Source organism: Oncorhynchus mykiss, chromosome 17 (genome assembly GCF_057628025.1).
Source record: "Oncorhynchus mykiss isolate SJ-2025 chromosome 17, ASM5762802v1, whole genome shotgun sequence".
NCBI classification, from domain to species: Eukaryota; Metazoa; Chordata; class Actinopteri; order Salmoniformes; family Salmonidae; genus Oncorhynchus; species Oncorhynchus mykiss.
The window spans coordinates 26,467,162-26,485,695 of record NC_143038.1 but is presented as its reverse complement, the minus strand read 5'-3'; positions in this window follow the sequence as shown (position 1 = coordinate 26,485,695).

Here is an 18,534-nt window from a genome sequence, read left to right as displayed (position 1 = left end):
ATGTTATAAGGGAGTGTGAGACTATTGAAACATGTAACTTTCAGAGTTTTATTGTTGTTATTAATATAGTTTACAGAGTGCTAAAAGTGCTGCTGTTGCTAGCTAGAAAGCCTTTCTGGATGTAGACGATTAGCTTTGCTGGCCACCTGTGCTGGCGTTGCATTATGGGAGATGTAGTTTGGTCCTCTACGGTTTGAATGGAATAGAGGCGATTTCACGTTGTAACACGTTGAAATAAATGATGAAAGGCTGGTTGTAAGTACATATACCTGCATACATACTGGACTGATAAGGAACACTGCTATAACTATTATTAGTAGTAGTATTATAATGATTTGAACAACCCTTCAGTTAACTACTGTACCTATCAATTATCCAGTAGTAGTGATTATGGTTCCTCAATATACATTTAACATATTACAGCGTAGGCTATGTGTTACAGCACTACTTTTGGTGTTTTTTCAGGAATTGCTCTTGAGAAAATGTCATGTAATTGTCCCCTCCAAAGTTGATAACAGATTTTAGCCCCTGCTAGGGCAGATGGCACACAGACAGCAGAACTGGGGACAGATATGCAGGGACAGTTCACTACTGTACCTATCAATTATCCAGTAGTAGTGATTATGGTTCCTCAATATACATCTAACATATTACAGCGTAGGCTATGTGTTACAGCACTACTTTTGGTGTTTTTTCAGGAATTGCTCTTGAGAAAATGTCAGCAATGACCTACAGAAATAACCACTTTTCCATAAACAAGGTCTATTTCATGTTTGGTTGCAACTCTGGATACAATGTTTTAAACATAACTGTTCAAACTAGATGAAATGTGGACAATTTTCAGCAAGTTGATCTGGTAGTACATTTTTTGCAAAACTGTTCAAACTAGATGAACTGTGGACAATTTTCTGCAAGTTGCAGCAATGACCTACAGAAATAACCACTTTTCCATAAACAAGGTCTATTTCATGTTTGGCTGCACTCTGGAAGTACATTTTTTGCAGAACTGTTCAAACTAGATGAAATGTGGACAATTTTCAGCAAGTTGCAGCAATTGACCTACAGAAATAACCACTTTTCCATAAACAAGGTCTATTTCATGTTTGGTTGCACTCTGGAAGTGCATTTTTTGCAGAACTGTTCAAACTAGATGAAATGTGGACAATTTTCAGCAAGTTGCAGCAATTGACCTACAGAAATAACCACTTTTCCATAAACAAGGTCTATTTCATGTTTGGTTGCACTCTGGAAGTGCATTTTTTGCAGAACTGTTCAAACTAGATGAACTGTGGACAATTTTCAGCAATTGACCTACAGAAATAACCACTTTTCCATAAACAAGGTCTATTTCATGTTTGGTTGCAACTCTGGATACAATGTCCCCTCCAAAGTTGATATCAGATTTTAGCCCCTGCTAGGGCAGACTGCACACAGACAGCAGAACTGGGGACAGATATGCAGGGGCAGACTGGCAGAGACAGGGAGTCTCAGGTAAGTTTGTTGCACCCCATATACAGTCAGTGTACAGTACCATTGCCACCTACTGTCCAGTATGTATGCAGGTATATGTACTACAACCAGCAATACCAAGAAAGGCTGGTTGTAGCACATATACCTGCACACATACTGGACTGATAAGGAACACTGCTTTAACTATTATTAGTAGTAGTATAATAATGATTTTAACAAGTTGGGACAACCCTTCAGTTCACTACTGTACCTATCAATTATCCAGTAGTAGTGATTATGGTTCCTCAATATACATTTAACATATTACAGCGTAGGCTATGTGTTACAGCACTACTTTTGGTGTTTTTTCAGGAATTGCTCTTGAGAAAATGTCATGTAATTGTCCCCTCCCAAAGTTGATAACAGATTTTAGCCCCTGCTAGGGCAGATGGCACACAGACAGCAGAACTGGGGACAGATATGCAGGGACAGACTGGCAGAGACAGGGAGTCTCAGGTAAGTTTGTTGCACCCCATATACAGTCAGTGTACAGTACCATTGCCACCTACTGTCCAGTATGTATGCAGGTATATGTACTACAACCAGCAATACCAAGAAAGGCTGGGTGTAAGCACATATACCTGCACACATACTGGACTGATAAGGAGCACTGCTTTTAACTATTATTAGTAGTAGTATTATAATGATTTGAACAAGTTGGGACAACCCTTCAGTTCACTACTGTACCTATCAATTATCCAGTAGTAGTGATTATGGTTCCTCAATATACATCTAACATATTACAGCGTAGGCTATGTGTTACAGCACTACTTTTGGTGTTTTTTCAGGAATTGCTCTTGAGAAAATGTCAGCAATGACCTACAGAAATAACCACTTTTCCATAAACAAGGTCTATTTCATGTTTGGTTGCAACTCTGGATACAATGTTTTAAACATAACTGTTCAAACTAGATGAAATGTGGACAATTTTCAGCAAGTTGATCTGGTAGTACATTTTTTGCAAAACTGTTCAAACTAGATGAAATGTGGACAATTTTCTGCAAGTTGCAGCAATGACCTACAGAAATAACCACTTTTCCATAAACAAGGTCTATTTCATGTTTGGCTGCACTCTGGAAGTACATTTTTTGCAGAACTGTTCAAACTAGATGAAATGTGGACAATTTTCAGCAAGTTGCAGCAATTGACCTACAGAAATAACCACTTTTCCATAAACAAGGTCTATTTCATGTTTGGTTGCACTCTGGAAGTGCATTTTTTGCAGAACTGTTCAAACTAGATGAACTGTGGACAATTTTCAGCAATTGACCTACAGAAATAACCACTTTTCCATAAACAAGGTCTATTTCATGTTTGGTTGCAACTCTGGATACAATGTCCCCTCCAAAGTTGATATCAGATTTTAGCCCCTGCTAGGGCAGACTGCACACAGACAGCAGAACTGGGGACAGATATGCAGGGGCAGACTGGCAGAGACAGGGAGTCTCAGGTAAGTTTGTTGCACCCCATATACAGTCAGTGTACAGTACCATTGCCACCTACTGTCCAGTATGTATGCAGGTATATGTACTACAACCAGCAATACCAAGAAAGGCTGGGTGTAAGCACATATACCTGCACACATACTGGACTGATAAGGAGCACTGCTTTTAACTATTATTAGTAGTAGTATTATAATGATTTGAACAAGTTGGGACAACCCTTCAGTTCACTACTGTACCTATCAATTATCCAGTAGTAGTGATTATGGTTCCTCAATATACATTTAACATATTACAGCGTAGGCTATGTGTTACAGCACTACTTTTGGTGTTTTTTCAGGAATTGCTCTTGAGAAAATGTCATGGTAATTGTCCCTTCTAAGTTGATATCAGATTTTAGCCTCTGCTAGGGCAGATGGCACACAGACAGCAGAACTGGGGACAGATATGCAGGGACAGACTGGCAGAGACAGGGAGTCTCAGGTAAGTTTGTTGCACCCCATATACAGTCAGTGTACTTTTGGTGTTTTTTCAGGAATTGCTCTTGAGAAAATGTCATGTAATTGTCCCTTCTAAGTTGATATCAGATTTTAGCCCCTGCTAGGGCAGATGGTACACAGACAGCAGAACTGGGGACAGATATGCAGGGACAGACTGGCAGAGACAGGGAGTCTCAGGTAAGTTTGTTGCACCCCATATACAGTCAGTGTACAGTACCATTGCCACCTACTGTCCAGTATGTACAGTGCCTTGCGAAAGTATTCGGCCCCCTTGAACTTTGCAACCTTTTGCCACATTTCAGGCTTCAAAAATAAAGATATAAAACTGTATTTTTTTGTGAAGAATCAACAACAAGTGGGACACAATCATGAAGTGGAACGACATTTATTGGATATTTCAAACTTTTTTAACAAATCAAAAACTGAAAAATTGGGCTTGCAAAATTATTCAGCCCCCTTGTAAGCGCCACCTTTTGCTGCGATTACAGCTGTAAGTCGCTTGGGGTATGTCTCTATCAGTTTTGCACATCGAGAGACTGACATTTTTTCCCATTCCTCCTTGCAAAACAGCTCGAGCTCATTGAGGTTGGATGGAGAGCATTTGTGAACAGCAGTTTTCAGTTCTTTCCACAGATTCTCTATTGGATTCAGGTCTGGACTTTGATTTGGCCATTCTAACACCTGGATATGTTTATTTTTGAACCATTCCATTGTAGATTTTGCTTTATGTTTTGGATCATTGTCTTGTTGGAAGACAAATCTCCGTCCCAGTCTCAGGTCTTTTGCAGACTCCATCAGGTTTTCTTCCAGAATGGTCCTGTATTTGGCTCCATCCATCTTCCCATCAATTTTATCCATCTTCCCTGTCCCTGCTGAAGAAAAGCAGGCCCAAACCATGATGCTGCCACCACCATGTTTGACAGTGGGGATGGTGTGTTCTGTGTTGCTTTTACGCCAAACATAACGTTTTGCATTGTTGGCAAAAAGTTCAATTTTGGTTTCATCTGACCAGAGCACCTTCTTCCACATGTTTGGTGTGTCTCCCAGGTGGCTTGTGGCAAACTTTAAGCGACACTTTTTATGGATATCTTTAAGAAATGGCTTTCTTCTTGCCACTCTTCCATAAAGGCCAGATTTGTGCAATATACAACTGATTGTTGTCGTATGGACAGAGTCTCCCACCTCAGCTGTAGATCTCTGCAGTTCATCCAGAGTGATCATGGGCCTCTTGGCTGCATCTCTGATCAGTCTTCTCCTTGTATGAGCTGAAAGTTTAGAGGGACGGCCAGGTCTTGGTAGATTTGCAGTGGTCTGATACTCCTTCCATTTCAATATTATCGCTTGCACAGTGCTTCTTGGGATGTTTAAAGCTTGGGAAATCTTTTTGTATCCAAATCCGGCTTTAAACTTCTTCACAACAGTATCTCGGACCTGCCCGGTGTGTTCCTTGTTCTTCATGATGCTCTCTGCGCTTTTAACGGACCTCTGAGACTATCACAGTGCAGGTGCATTTATACGGAGACTTGATTACACACCGGTGGATTGTATTTATCATCTTTAGTCATTTAGGTCAACATTGGATCATTCAGAGATCCTCACTGAACTTCTGGAGAGAGTTTGCTGCACTGAAAGTAAAGGGGCTGAATAAGTTTGCATGCCCAATTTTTCAGTTTTTGATTTGTTAAAAAAGTTTGAAATATCCAATAAATGTCGTTCCACTTCATGATTGTGTCCCACTTGTTGTTGATTCTTCACAAAAAAATACAGTTTTATATCTTTATGTTTGAAGCCTGAAATGTGGCAGAAGGTCGCAAAGTTCAAGGGGGCCGAATACTTTCGCAAGGCACTGTAACTGTTCAAACTAGATGATAGGGACACTGTGGACAATTTTCAGCAAGTTGCAGCAAATAAACTAACAGAAATAACCACTTTTCCATAAACAAGGTCTAAATCATGTTTGATTGCACTCTGGAAGTACATTTTTCACAGAACTGTTCAAACAAGATGATAGGAACACTGTGGACCATTTTCAGCAAGTTGCAGCATTGAACTACAGAAATAACCACTTTTCCATAAACAAGGTCTAAATCATGATTGGTTGCACTCTGAATACAATGTTTTAAACATAACTGTTCAAACTACTGGCAGACGAAAACCAGAGAAGATTTGCCTGATCCTAAACCCTCCATACACCTACCGAAACACAGGACGGAACTCTAAGGGCGGATGCATGACAACCATAGAGAGGGCTCGCCTTCTGGGTTTTTGTCTGCTCAAACCACTTGTAGTTTAAACACTAACCACTTGACAGGGACACATGGCAACCAACTGAGGTCCGGACCTGCACAAGGTACGCAACTCAATGGTTTTGCCTGATCCTACGCCGAGTATACCCATACAGACCAGCTGGATTCGACTAGACAGGTGTTAATTCAGAGTTAGGATCCTGGAAGGGAATAACTCCTAATTACACACATGATTGAAAACATCCAGGGCCAAAAGACTGACGAACACGGAAGTAAATACATAGACAACGTGGAGCTAAAAAAGAAGGATCCGACAGAGAGTAAACTCCTAGGTTGCACTATGCTTTCCACTTCCGTTGACAAGCAGACCTAGACATCATGACCATACCACTCGACATGGACACATGGCAACCAACCGAGGACCGGACCTGTTGACAGACCTACCTAACCCTAACCCTATACCTTAACCATTCTAAAAAACTATACCTAACCCTAAGCTTAACTATTCTATTCTAAAACTATTCTAAAAAACTATACCTTACTCTTACCTCAACCTTAACCATTCTAAAAACCATACCTAACCCTAACCCTACAGACAGACAGTCTTTAAACCCAACCAACGGGTTAATCTACAAGTGGGGCCTACTACTTTGGCCGGCCGCGCCCGGACCCCTCCGGCCCGCGCGTATATGATGTGGAGTGCACACCCCTCCCTTCCCCCCCTTCGGCTTCCACGTGTCAGAGATGGAAGTGGATCAACCGACTCAAAACTAGAACCTAACCCTAAACCCCTATCCCTAAACCCCTATCCCCAACCCCCTATCCCTAACCCTAAAACCCTCTAACCCTAACCCTAAACCCCTATCCCTAACCCCCTATCCCTAAAACCCTCTAACCCTAAAACCCTCTAACCCTTAACCTCTAACCCCCTAACCCTCTAACCCCCCCTTAGGCTTCCACGTGTCAGAGATGGAAGTGGATCAACCGACTCAGAACTAGAAACTAACCCCTACCCCAACACCCTAACCCTACCCCCCCCTAACCCTAACCCCTATCCCTAAACCCCTATCCCTAAACCCCTATCCCTAAACCCCCTAACCCTAAAACCCCCTAACCCTAAAACCCCCTAACCCTAAAACCCCCTAACCCTCTAACCCTAACCCCTAACCCTAACCCTAACCAGTTGAAACGAAACACAATTATATTCAAAACCTAACCCTAACCCCCTCCCTCGTAACCCTAACCCTGGATCAACAGACTCAAAACTAGAAACCTAACCCTCGAAACCCTAACCCTCGAAACCCTAACCCGCAATCCTGACCCTCGAAATCCTAACCCTCGAAACCCTAACCCTCGAAACCCTAACCCACGAAACCCTAACCCTCGAAACCCTAACCCTCGAAACCCTAACCCTCGAAACCCTAACCCTCGAAACCCTAACCCTTGATCAACAGACTCAAAACTAGAAACCTAACCCTAACCAGTTGAAACAAAACACAATTATATTCAAAACCTAACCCTCTAACCCAAACCCCCTAACCCTAAGCGCATATGAGTGGAGTACACCCCCTCCCTTCCCCCCTCCGGTTTCCACGTGTCAGAGATGGAAGTGGATCAACCGATTCAAACCTAGAACCCTAACCCCCTAACCCTGACCCCCCTAACCCTAAACCTAACCCCTAACCCAAACACTGGAGCAGTTACACCAACTTCGGAGGACACACATCACTGGAAACAACAAACAAAAAAAAATCCGGACCCGTATCTCCCATTCCCCAAGTGGACGAAAACACGGCAAAAAAATCTACCGCATACACAGGATCCCAAATGGACAAAAATGCGATGGTAGCTAGACTTGTATGGCAATTTAGCTAGTTAACTTGCTAGCTAATTTGTCCTGTGATATAAACATTGCGTTATTTTTTTACCTGAATTACACAAATTCCTCTACTCCGACAATTAATCCACACATAAACCGGTCAACTGAATCGTTTCTAGTCATCCCTCCTTCTTCATCTTTGAATTTATATGGTTATTGCCATCAACACAAATCAGTTCGTGCTTCAATCAACCACGTGAGTGAGGAGATATCACGTGCATAGGCAGAAATCCCAGGGGGGACACGACCCCCCTATCCTGGGAAAAATATGATTCCCCCCCCAATATATCACTGTAAACATATCTATGTAATTTCAATAATATGAATGAACGCAATGAAAGCACTTAAGCTGATTATAGACACTAATAGCGCGTTTTTAAGTTTCAAAAGATAGCGACCCCTTTGCCTCACAATGGTTTGATCCACTGTAGGTCATTAGTTTAGCTAACTAATGAAACTAATTGACTTGAGGTTAACGTTGGAAGCGTTCACACACACACTTGCTGAATTTGCGGAGCTGGCGCGCAAACTAAAGCAAACATTAACTATCAAGCTAGCTAGCTAACCTATTCAATTTATGTGGAGTTGTCAAAAATGTAACTTTTGCTATCGTCTGTTAACAAGGTTGGTTATGTTTCCACCTGCCTCTAAAGAAATGTGTATTTAATGTTCAAGCATTCTTATTGGTTGGATCTCATCATTCAAGCATTCTTATTGGTTGATTTCATCTGGGTGCTTGTGTCACCGACTAACACCATGGTGTAGCTCCAGTTCTCCTCAGTCCGAGAAAACACATAGAGAAGGGTATGTGTTGCAGATTACTCCTTTGTAGAAGTCCATAACATGAAATAGATTAAACATCCCAAGGTTAATGCTGTAGATATTGTTATAAGGGAGTGTGAGACTATTGAAACATGTAACTTTCAGAGTTTTATTGTTGTTATTAATATAGTTTACAGAGTGCTAAAAGTGCTGCTGTTGCTAGCTAGCAAGCCTTTCTGGATGTAGACGATTAGCTTTGCTGGCCACCTGTGCTGGCGTTGCATTATGGGAGATGTAGTTTGGTCCTCTACGGTTTGAATGGAATAGAGGCGATTTCACGTTGTAACACGTTGAAATAAATGATGAAAGGCTGGTTGTAAGTACATATACCTGCATACATACTGGACTGATAAGGAACACTGCTTTAACTATTATTAGTAGTAGTATTATAATGATTTGAACAAGTTGGGACAACCCTTCAGTTAACTACTGTACCTATCAATTATCCAGTAGTAGTGATTATGGTTCCTCAATATACATTTAACATATTACAGCGTAGGCTATGTGTTACAGCACTACTTTTGGTGTTTTTTCAGGAATTGCTCTTGAGAAAATGTCATGTAATTGTCCCCTTCAAAGTTGATATCAGATTTTAGCCCCTGCTAGGGCAGATGGCACACAGACAGCAGAACTGGGGACAGACTGGTAGAGACAGGGAGTCTCAGGTAAGTTTGTTGCACCCCATATACAGTCAGTGTACAGTACCATTGCCACCTACTGTCCGGTATGTATGCAGGTATATGTACAACAACCAGCAATACCAAGAAAGGCTGGTTGTATGTAGCACATATACCTGCATACATACTGGACTGATAAGGAACACTGCTTTAACTATTATTAGTAGTAGTATTATAATGATTTGAACAAGTTGGGACAACCCTTCAGTTAACTACTGTACCTATCAATTATCCAGTAGTAGTGATTATGGTTCCTCAATATACATTTAACATATTACAGCGTAGGCTATGTGTTACAGCACTACTTTTGGTGTTTTTTCAGGAATTGCTCTTGAGAAAATGTCATGTAATTGTCCCCTTCAAAGTTGATATCAGATTTTAGCCCCTGCTAGGGCAGATGGCACACAGACAGCAGAACTGGGGACAGACTGGTAGAGACAGGGAGTCTCAGGTAAGTTTGTTGCACCCCATATACAGTCAGTGTACAGTACCATTGCCACCTACTGTCCGGTATGTATGCAGGTATATGTACAACAACCAGCAATACCAAGAAAGGCTGGTTGTATGTAGCACATATACCTGCATACATACTGGACTGATAAGGAACACTGCTTTAACTATTATTAGTAGTAGTATTATAATGATTTGAACAAGTTGGGACAACCCTTCAGTTAACTACTGTACCTATCAATTATCCAGTAGTAGTGATTATGGTTCCTCAATATACATTTAACATATTACAGCGTAGGCTATGTGTTACAGCACTACTTTTGGTGTTTTTTCAGGAATTGCTCTTGAGAAAATGTCATGTAATTGTCCCCTTCAAAGTTGATATCAGATTTTAGCCCCTGCTAGGGCAGATGGCACACAGACAGCAGAACTGGGGACAGATATGCAGGGACAGACTGGCAGAGACAGGGAGTCTCAGGTAAGTTTGTTGCACCCCATATACCGTTAGTTTACAGTACCATTGCCACCTACTGTCCAGTATGTATGCAGGTATATGTACTACAACCAGCAATACCAAGAAAGGCTGGTTGTAAGCACATATACCTGCACACATACTGGACTGAAAAGGAACACTGCTTTAACTATTATTAGTAGTAGTATTATAATGATTTGAACAAGTTGGGACAACCCTTCAGTTAACTACTGTACCTATCAATTATCCAGTAGTAGTGATTATGGTTCCTCAATATACATTTAACATATTACAGCGTAGGCTATGTGTTACAGCACTACTTTTGGTGTTTTTTCAGGAATTGCTCTTGAGAAAATGTCATGTAATTGTCCCCTCCAAAGTTGATATCCGATTTTAGCCCCTGCTAGGGCAGATGGCACACAGACAGCAGAACTGGGGACAGATATGCAGGGACAGACTGGCAGAGACAGGGAGTCTCAGGTAAGTTTGTTGCACCCCATATACAGTCAGTGTACTTTTGGTGTTTTTTCAGGAATTGCTCTTGAGAAAATGTCATGTAATTGTCCCTTCTAAGTTGATATCAGATTTTAGCCCCTGCTAGGGCAGATGGCACACAGACAGCAGAACTGGGGACAGATATGCAGGGACAGACTGGCAGAGACAGGGAGTCTCAGGTAAGTTTGTTGCACCCCATATACAGTCAGTGTACAGTACCATTGCCACCTACTGTCCAGTATGTACAGTGCCTTGCGAAAGTATTCGGCCCCCTTGAACTTTGCAACCTTTTGCCACATTTCAGGCTTCAAAAATAAAGATATAAAACTGTATTTTTTTGTGAAGAATCAACAACAAGTGGGACACAATCATGAAGTGGAACGACATTTATTGGATATTTCAAACTTTTTTAACAAATCAAAAACTGAAAAATTGGGCTTGCAAAATTATTCAGCCCCCTTGTAAGCGCCACCTTTTGCTGCGATTACAGCTGTAAGTCGCTTGGGGTATGTCTCTATCAGTTTTGCACATCGAGAGACTGACATTTTTTCCCATTCCTCCTTGCAAAACAGCTCGAGCTCATTGAGGTTGGATGGAGAGCATTTGTGAACAGCAGTTTTCAGTTCTTTCCACAGATTCTCTATTGGATTCAGGTCTGGACTTTGATTTGGCCATTCTAACACCTGGATATGTTTATTTTTGAACCATTCCATTGTAGATTTTGCTTTATGTTTTGGATCATTGTCTTGTTGGAAGACAAATCTCCGTCCCAGTCTCAGGTCTTTTGCAGACTCCATCAGGTTTTCTTCCAGAATGGTCCTGTATTTGGCTCCATCCATCTTCCCATCAATTTTATCCATCTTCCCTGTCCCTGCTGAAGAAAAGCAGGCCCAAACCATGATGCTGCCACCACCATGTTTGACAGTGGGGATGGTGTGTTCTGTGATGCTTTTACGCCAAACATAACGTTTTGCATTGTTGGCAAAAAGTTCAATTTTGGTTTCATCTGACCAGAGCACCTTCTTCCACATGTTTGGTGTGTCTCCCAGGTGGCTTGTGGCAAACTTTAAACAACACTTTTTATGGATATCTTTAAGAAATGGCTTTCTTCTTGCCACTCTTCCATAAAGGCCAGATTTGTGCAATATACAACTGATTGTTGTCGTATGGACAGAGTCTCCCACCTCAGCTGTAGATCTCTGCAGTTCATCCAGAGTGATCATGGGCCTCTTGGCTGCATCTCTGATCAGTCTTCTCCTTGTATGAGCTGAAAGTTTAGAGGGACGGCCAGGTCTTGGTAGATTTGCAGTGGTCTGATACTCCTTCCATTTCAATATTATCGCTTGCACAGTGCTTCTTGGGATGTTTAAAGCTTGGGAAATCTTTTTGTATCCAAATCCGGCTTTAAACTTCTTCACAACAGTATCTCGGACCTGCCCGGTGTGTTCCTTGTTCTTCATGATGCTCTCTGCGCTTTTAACGGACCTCTGAGACTATCACAGTGCAGGTGCATTTATACGGAGACTTGATTACACACCGGTGGATTGTATTTATCATCTTTAGTCATTTAGGTCAACATTGGATCATTCAGAGATCCTCACTGAACTTCTGGAGAGAGTTTGCTGCACTGAAAGTAAAGGGGCTGAATAAGTTTGCATGCCCAATTTTTCAGTTTTTGATTTGTTAAAAAAGTTTGAAATATCCAATAAATGTCGTTCCACTTCATGATTGTGTCCCACTTGTTGTTAATTCTTCACAAAAAAATACAGTTTTATATCTTTATGTTTGAAGCCTGAAATGTGGCAAAAGGTCGCAAAGTTCAAGGGGGCCGAATACTTTCGCAAGGCACTGTAACTGTTCAAACTAGATGATAGGGACACTGTGGACAATTTTCAGCAAGTTGCAGCAAATAAACTAACAGAAATAACCACTTTTCCATAAACAAGGTCTAAATCATGTTTGATTGCACTCTGGAAGTACATTTTTCACAGAACTGTTCAAACAAGATGATAGGAACACTGTGGACAATTTTCAGCAAGTTGCAGCATTGAACTACAGAAATAGCCACTTTTCCATAAACAAGGTCTAAATCATGATTGGTTGCACTCTGAATACAATGTTTTAAACATAACTGTTCAAACTACTGGCAGACGAAAACCAGAGAAGATTTGCCTGATCCTAAACCCTCCATACACCTACCGAAACACAGGACGGAACTCTAAGGGCGGATGCATGACAACCATAGAGAGGGCTCGCCTTCTGGGTTTTTGTCTGCTCAAACCACTTGTAGTTTAAACACTAACCACTTGACAGGGACACATGGCAACCAACTGAGGTCCGGACCTGCACAAGGTACGCAACTCAATGGTTTTGCCTGATCCTACGCCGAGTATACCCATACAGACCAGCTGGATTCGACTAGACAGGTGTTAATTCAGAGTTAGGATCCTGGAAGGGAATAACTCCTAATTACACACATGATTGAACACATCCAGGGCCAAAAGACTGACGAACACGGAAGTAAATACATAGACAACGTGGAGCTAAAAAAGAAGGATACGACAGAGAGTAAACTCCTAGGTTGCACTATGCTTTCCACTTCCGTTGACAAGCAGACCTAGACATCATGACCATACCACTCGACATGGACACATGGCAACCAACCGAGGACCGGACCTGTTGACAGACCTACCTAACCCTAACCCTATACCTTAACCATTCTAAAAAACTATACCTAACCCTAAGCTTAACTATTCTATTCTAAAACTATTCTAAAAAACTATACCTTACTCTTACCTCAACCTTAACCATTCTAAAAACCATACCTAACCCTAACCCTACAGACAGACAGTCTTTAAACCCAACCAACGGGTTAATCTACAAGTGGGGCCTACTACTTTGGCCGGCCGCGCCCGGACCCCTCCGGCCCGCGCGTATATGATGTGGAGTGCACACCCCTCCCTTCCCCCCCTTCGGCTTCCACGTGTCAGAGATGGAAGTGGATCAACCGACTCAAAACTAGAACCTAACCCTAAACCCCTAACCCTAAACCCCTATCCCTAACCCCCTATCCCTAAACCCCTATCCCTAACCCCCTATCCCTAACCCTAAAACCCTCTAACCCTAACCCTAAACCCCTATCCCTAACCCCCTATCCCTAAAACCCCCTATCCCTAAAACCCTCTAACCCTAAAACCCTCTAACCCCCTAACCCTCTAACCCCCCCTTAGGCTTCCACGTGTCAGAGATGGAAGTGGATCAACCGACTCAGAACTAGAAACTAACCCCTACCCCAACACCCTAACCCTACCCCCCCCTAACCCTAACCCCTATCCCTCAACCCCTATCCCTAAACCCCTATCCCTAAACCCCCTAACCCTAAAACCCCCTAACCCTAAAACCCCCTAACCCTAACCCCTAACCCTAACCCTAACCAGTTGAAACGAAACACAATTATATTCAAAACCTAACCCTAACCCCCTAACCGTAACCCTAACCCTCGTAACCCTAACCCTGGATCAACAGACTCAAAACTAGAAACCTAACCCTAACCCTCGAAACCCTAACCCGCAATCCTAACCCTCGAAACCCTAACCCTCGAAACCCTAACCCTCGAAACCCTAACCCTCGAAACCCTAACCCTCGAAACCCTAACCCTCGAAACCCTAACCCTCGTAACCCTAACCCTGGATCAACAGACTCAAAACTAGAAACCTAACCCTAACCAGTTGAAACAAAACACAATTATATTCAAAACCTAACCCTCTAACCCAAACCCCCTAACCCTAAGCGCATATGAGTGGAGTACACCCCCTCCCTTCCCCCCTCCAGTTTCCACGTGTCAGAGATGGAAGTGGATCAACCGATTCAAACCTAGAACCCTAACCCCCTAACCCTGACCCCCCTAACCCTAAACCTAACCCCTAACCCAAACACTGGAGCAGTTACACCAACTTCGGAGGACACACATCACTGGAAACAAAAAAAAAAAAAATCCGGACCCGTATCTCCCATTCCCCAAGTGGACGAAAACACGGCAAAAAAATCTACCGCATACACAGGATCCCAAATGGACAAAAACGCGATGGTAGCTAGACTTGTATGGCAATTTAGCTAGTTAACTTGCTAGCTAATTTGTCCTGTGATATAAACATTGCGTTATTTTTTTACCTGAATTACACAAATTCCTCTACTCCGACAATTAATCCACACATAAACCGGTCAACTGAATCGTTTCTAGTCATCCCTCCTTCTTCATCTTTGAATTTATATGGTTATTGCCATCAACACAAATCAGTTCGTGCTTCAATCAACCACGTGAGTGAGGAGATATCACGTGCATAGGCAGAAATCCCAGGGGGGACACGACCCCCCTATCCTGGGAAAAATATGATTTCCCCCCCAATATATCACTGTAAACATATCTATGTAATTTCAATAATATGAATGAACGCAATGAAAGCACTTAAGCTGATTATAGACACTAATAGCGCGTTTTTAAGTTTCAAAAGATAGCGACCCCTTTGCCTCACAATGGTTTGATCCACTGTAGGTCATTAGTTTAGCTAACTAATGAAACTAATTGACTTGAGGTTAACGTTGGAAGCGTTCACACACACACTTGCTGAATTTGCAGAGCTGGCGCGCAAACTAAAGCAAACATTAACTATCAAGCTAGCTAGCTAACTAGTACCTATTCAATTTATGTGGAGTTGTCAAAAATTGAACTTTTGCTATCGTCTGTTAACAAGGTTGGTTATGTTTCCACCTGCCTCTAAAGAAATGTGTATTTAATGTTCAAGCATTCTTATTGGTTGGATCTCATCATTCAAGCATTCTTATTGGTTGATTTCATCTGGGTGCTTGTGTCACCGACTAACACCATGGTGTAGCTCCAGTTCTCCTCAGTCCGAGAAAACACATAGAGAAGGGTATGTGTTGCAGATTACTCCTTTGTAGAAGTCCATAACATGAAATAGATTAAACATCCCAAGGTTAATGCTGTAGATATTGTTATAAGGGAGTGTGAGACTATTGAAACATGTAACTTTCAGAGTTTTATTGTTGTTATTAATATAGTTTACAGAGTGCTAAAAGTGCTGCTGTTGCTAGCTAGCAAGCCTTTCTGGATGTAGACGATTAGCTTTGCTGGCCACCTGTGCTGGCGTTGCATTATGGGAGATGTAGTTTGGTCCTCTACGGTTTGAATGGAATAGAGGCGATTTCACGTTGTAACACGTTGAAATAAATGATGAAAGGCTGGTTGTAAGTACATATACCTGCATACATACTGGACTGATAAGGAACACTGCTTTAACTATTATTAGTAGTAGTATTATAATGATTTGAACAAGTTGGGACAACCCTTCAGTTAACTACTGTACCTATCAATTATCCAGTAGTAGTGATTATGGTTCCTCAATATACATTTAACATATTACAGCGTAGGCTATGTGTTACAGCACTACTTTTGGTGTTTTTTCAGGAATTGCTCTTGAGAAAATGTCATGTAATTGTCCCCTTCAAAGTTGATATCAGATTTTAGCCCCTGCTAGGGCAGATGGCACACAGACAGCAGAACTGGGGACAGATATGCAGGGACAGACTGGCAGAGACAGGGAGTCTCAGGTAAGTTTGTTGCACCCCATATACAGTCAGTGTACTTTTGGTGTTTTTTCAGGAATTGCTCTTGAGAAAATGTCATGTAATTGTCCCTTCTAAGTTGATATCAGATTTTAGCCCCTGCTAGGGCAGATGGCACACAGACAGCAGAACTGGGGACAGATATGCAGGGACAGACTGGCAGAGACAGGGAGTCTCAGGTAAGTTTGTTGCACCCCATATACAGTCAGTGTACAGTACCATTGCCACCTACTGTCCAGTATGTACAGTGCCTTGCGAAAGTATTCGGCCCCCTTGAACTTTGCAACCTTTTGCCACATTTCAGGCTTCAAAAATAAAGATATAAAACTGTATTTTTTTGTGAAGAATCAACAACAAGTGGGACACAATCATGAAGTGGAACGACATTTATTGGATATTTCAAACTTTTTTAACAAATCAAAAACTGAAAAATTGGGCTTGCAAAATTATTCAGCCCCCTTGTAAGCGCCACCTTTTGCTGCGATTACAGCTGTAAGTCGCTTGGGGTATGTCTCTATCAGTTTTGCACATCGAGAGACTGACATTTTTTCCCATTCCTCCTTGCAAAACAGCTCGAGCTCATTGAGGTTGGATGGAGAGCATTTGTGAACAGCAGTTTTCAGTTCTTTCCACAGATTCTCTATTGGATTCAGGTCTGGACTTTGATTTGGCCATTCTAACACCTGTATATGTTTATTTTTGAACCATTCCATTGTAGATTTTGCTTTATGTTTTGGATCATTGTCTTGTTGGAAGACAAATCTCCGTCCCAGTCTCAGGTCTTTTGCAGACTCCATCAGGTTTTCTTCCAGAATGGTCCTGTATTTGGCTCCATCCATCTTCCCATCAATTTTATCCATCTTCCCTGTCCCTGCTGAAGAAAAGCAGGCCCAAACCATGATGCTGCCACCACCATGTTTGACAGTGGGGATGGTGTGTTCTGTGATGCTTTTACGCCAAACATAACGTTTTGCATTGTTGGCAAAAAGTTCAATTTTGGTTTCATCTGACCAGAGCACCTTCTTCCACATGTTTGGTGTGTCTCCCAGGTGGCTTGTGGCAAACTTTAAACAACACTTTTTATGGATATCTTTAAGAAATGGCTTTCTTCTTGCCACTCTTCCATAAAGGCCAGATTTGTGCAATATACAACTGATTGTTGTCGTATGGACAGAGTCTCCCACCTCAGCTGTAGATCTCTGCAGTTCATCCAGAGTGATCATGGGCCTCTTGGCTGCATCTCTGATCAGTCTTCTCCTTGTATGAGCTGAAAGTTTAGAGGGACGGCCAGGTCTTGGTAGATTTGCAGTGGTCTGATACTCCTTCCATTTCAATATTATCGCTTGCACAGTGCTTCTTGGGATGTTTAAAGCTTGGGAAATCTTTTTGTATCCAAATCCGGCTTTAAACTTCTTCACAACAGTATCTCGGACCTGCCCGGTGTGTTCCTTGTTCTTCATGATGCTCTCTGCGCTTTTAACGGACCTCTGAGACTATCACAGTGCAGGTGCATTTATACGGAGACTTGATTACACACCGGTGGATTGTATTTATCATCTTTAGTCATTTAGGTCAACATTGGATCATTCAGAGATCCTCACTGAACTTCTGGAGAGAGTTTGCTGCACTGAAAGTAAAGGGGCTGAATAAGTTTGCATGCCCAATTTTTCAGTTTTTGATTTGTTAAAAAAGTTTGAAATATCCAATAAATGTCGTTCCACTTCATGATTGTGTCCCACTTGTTGTTGATTCTTCACAAAAAAATACAGTTTTATATCTTTATGTTTGAAGCCTGAAATGTGGCAAAAGGTCGCAAAGTTCAAGGGGGCCGAATAGAGGCGATTTCACGTTGTAACACGTTGAAATAAATGATGAAAGGCTGGTTGTAAGTACATATACCTGCATACATACTGGACTGATAAGGAACACTGCTTTAACTATTATTAGTAGTAGTATTATAATGATTTGAACAAGTTGGGACAACCCTTCAGTTAACTACTGTACCTATCAATTATCCAGTAGTAGTGATTATGGTTCCTCAATATACATTTAACATATTACAGCGTAGGCTATGTGTTACAGCACTACTTTTGGTGTTTTTTCAGGAATTGCTCTTGAGAAAATGTCATGTAATTGTCCCCTTCAAAGTTGATATCAGATTTTAGCCCCTGCTAGGGCAGATGGCACACAGACAGCAGAACTGGGGACAGACTGGTAGAGACAGGGAGTCTCAGGTAAGTTTGTTGCACCCCATATACAGTCAGTGTACAGTACCATTGCCACCTACTGTCCGGTATGTATGCAGGTATATGTACAACAACCAGCAATACCAAGAAAGGCTGGTTGTATGTAGCACATATACCTGCATACATACTGGACTGATAAGGAACACTGCTTTA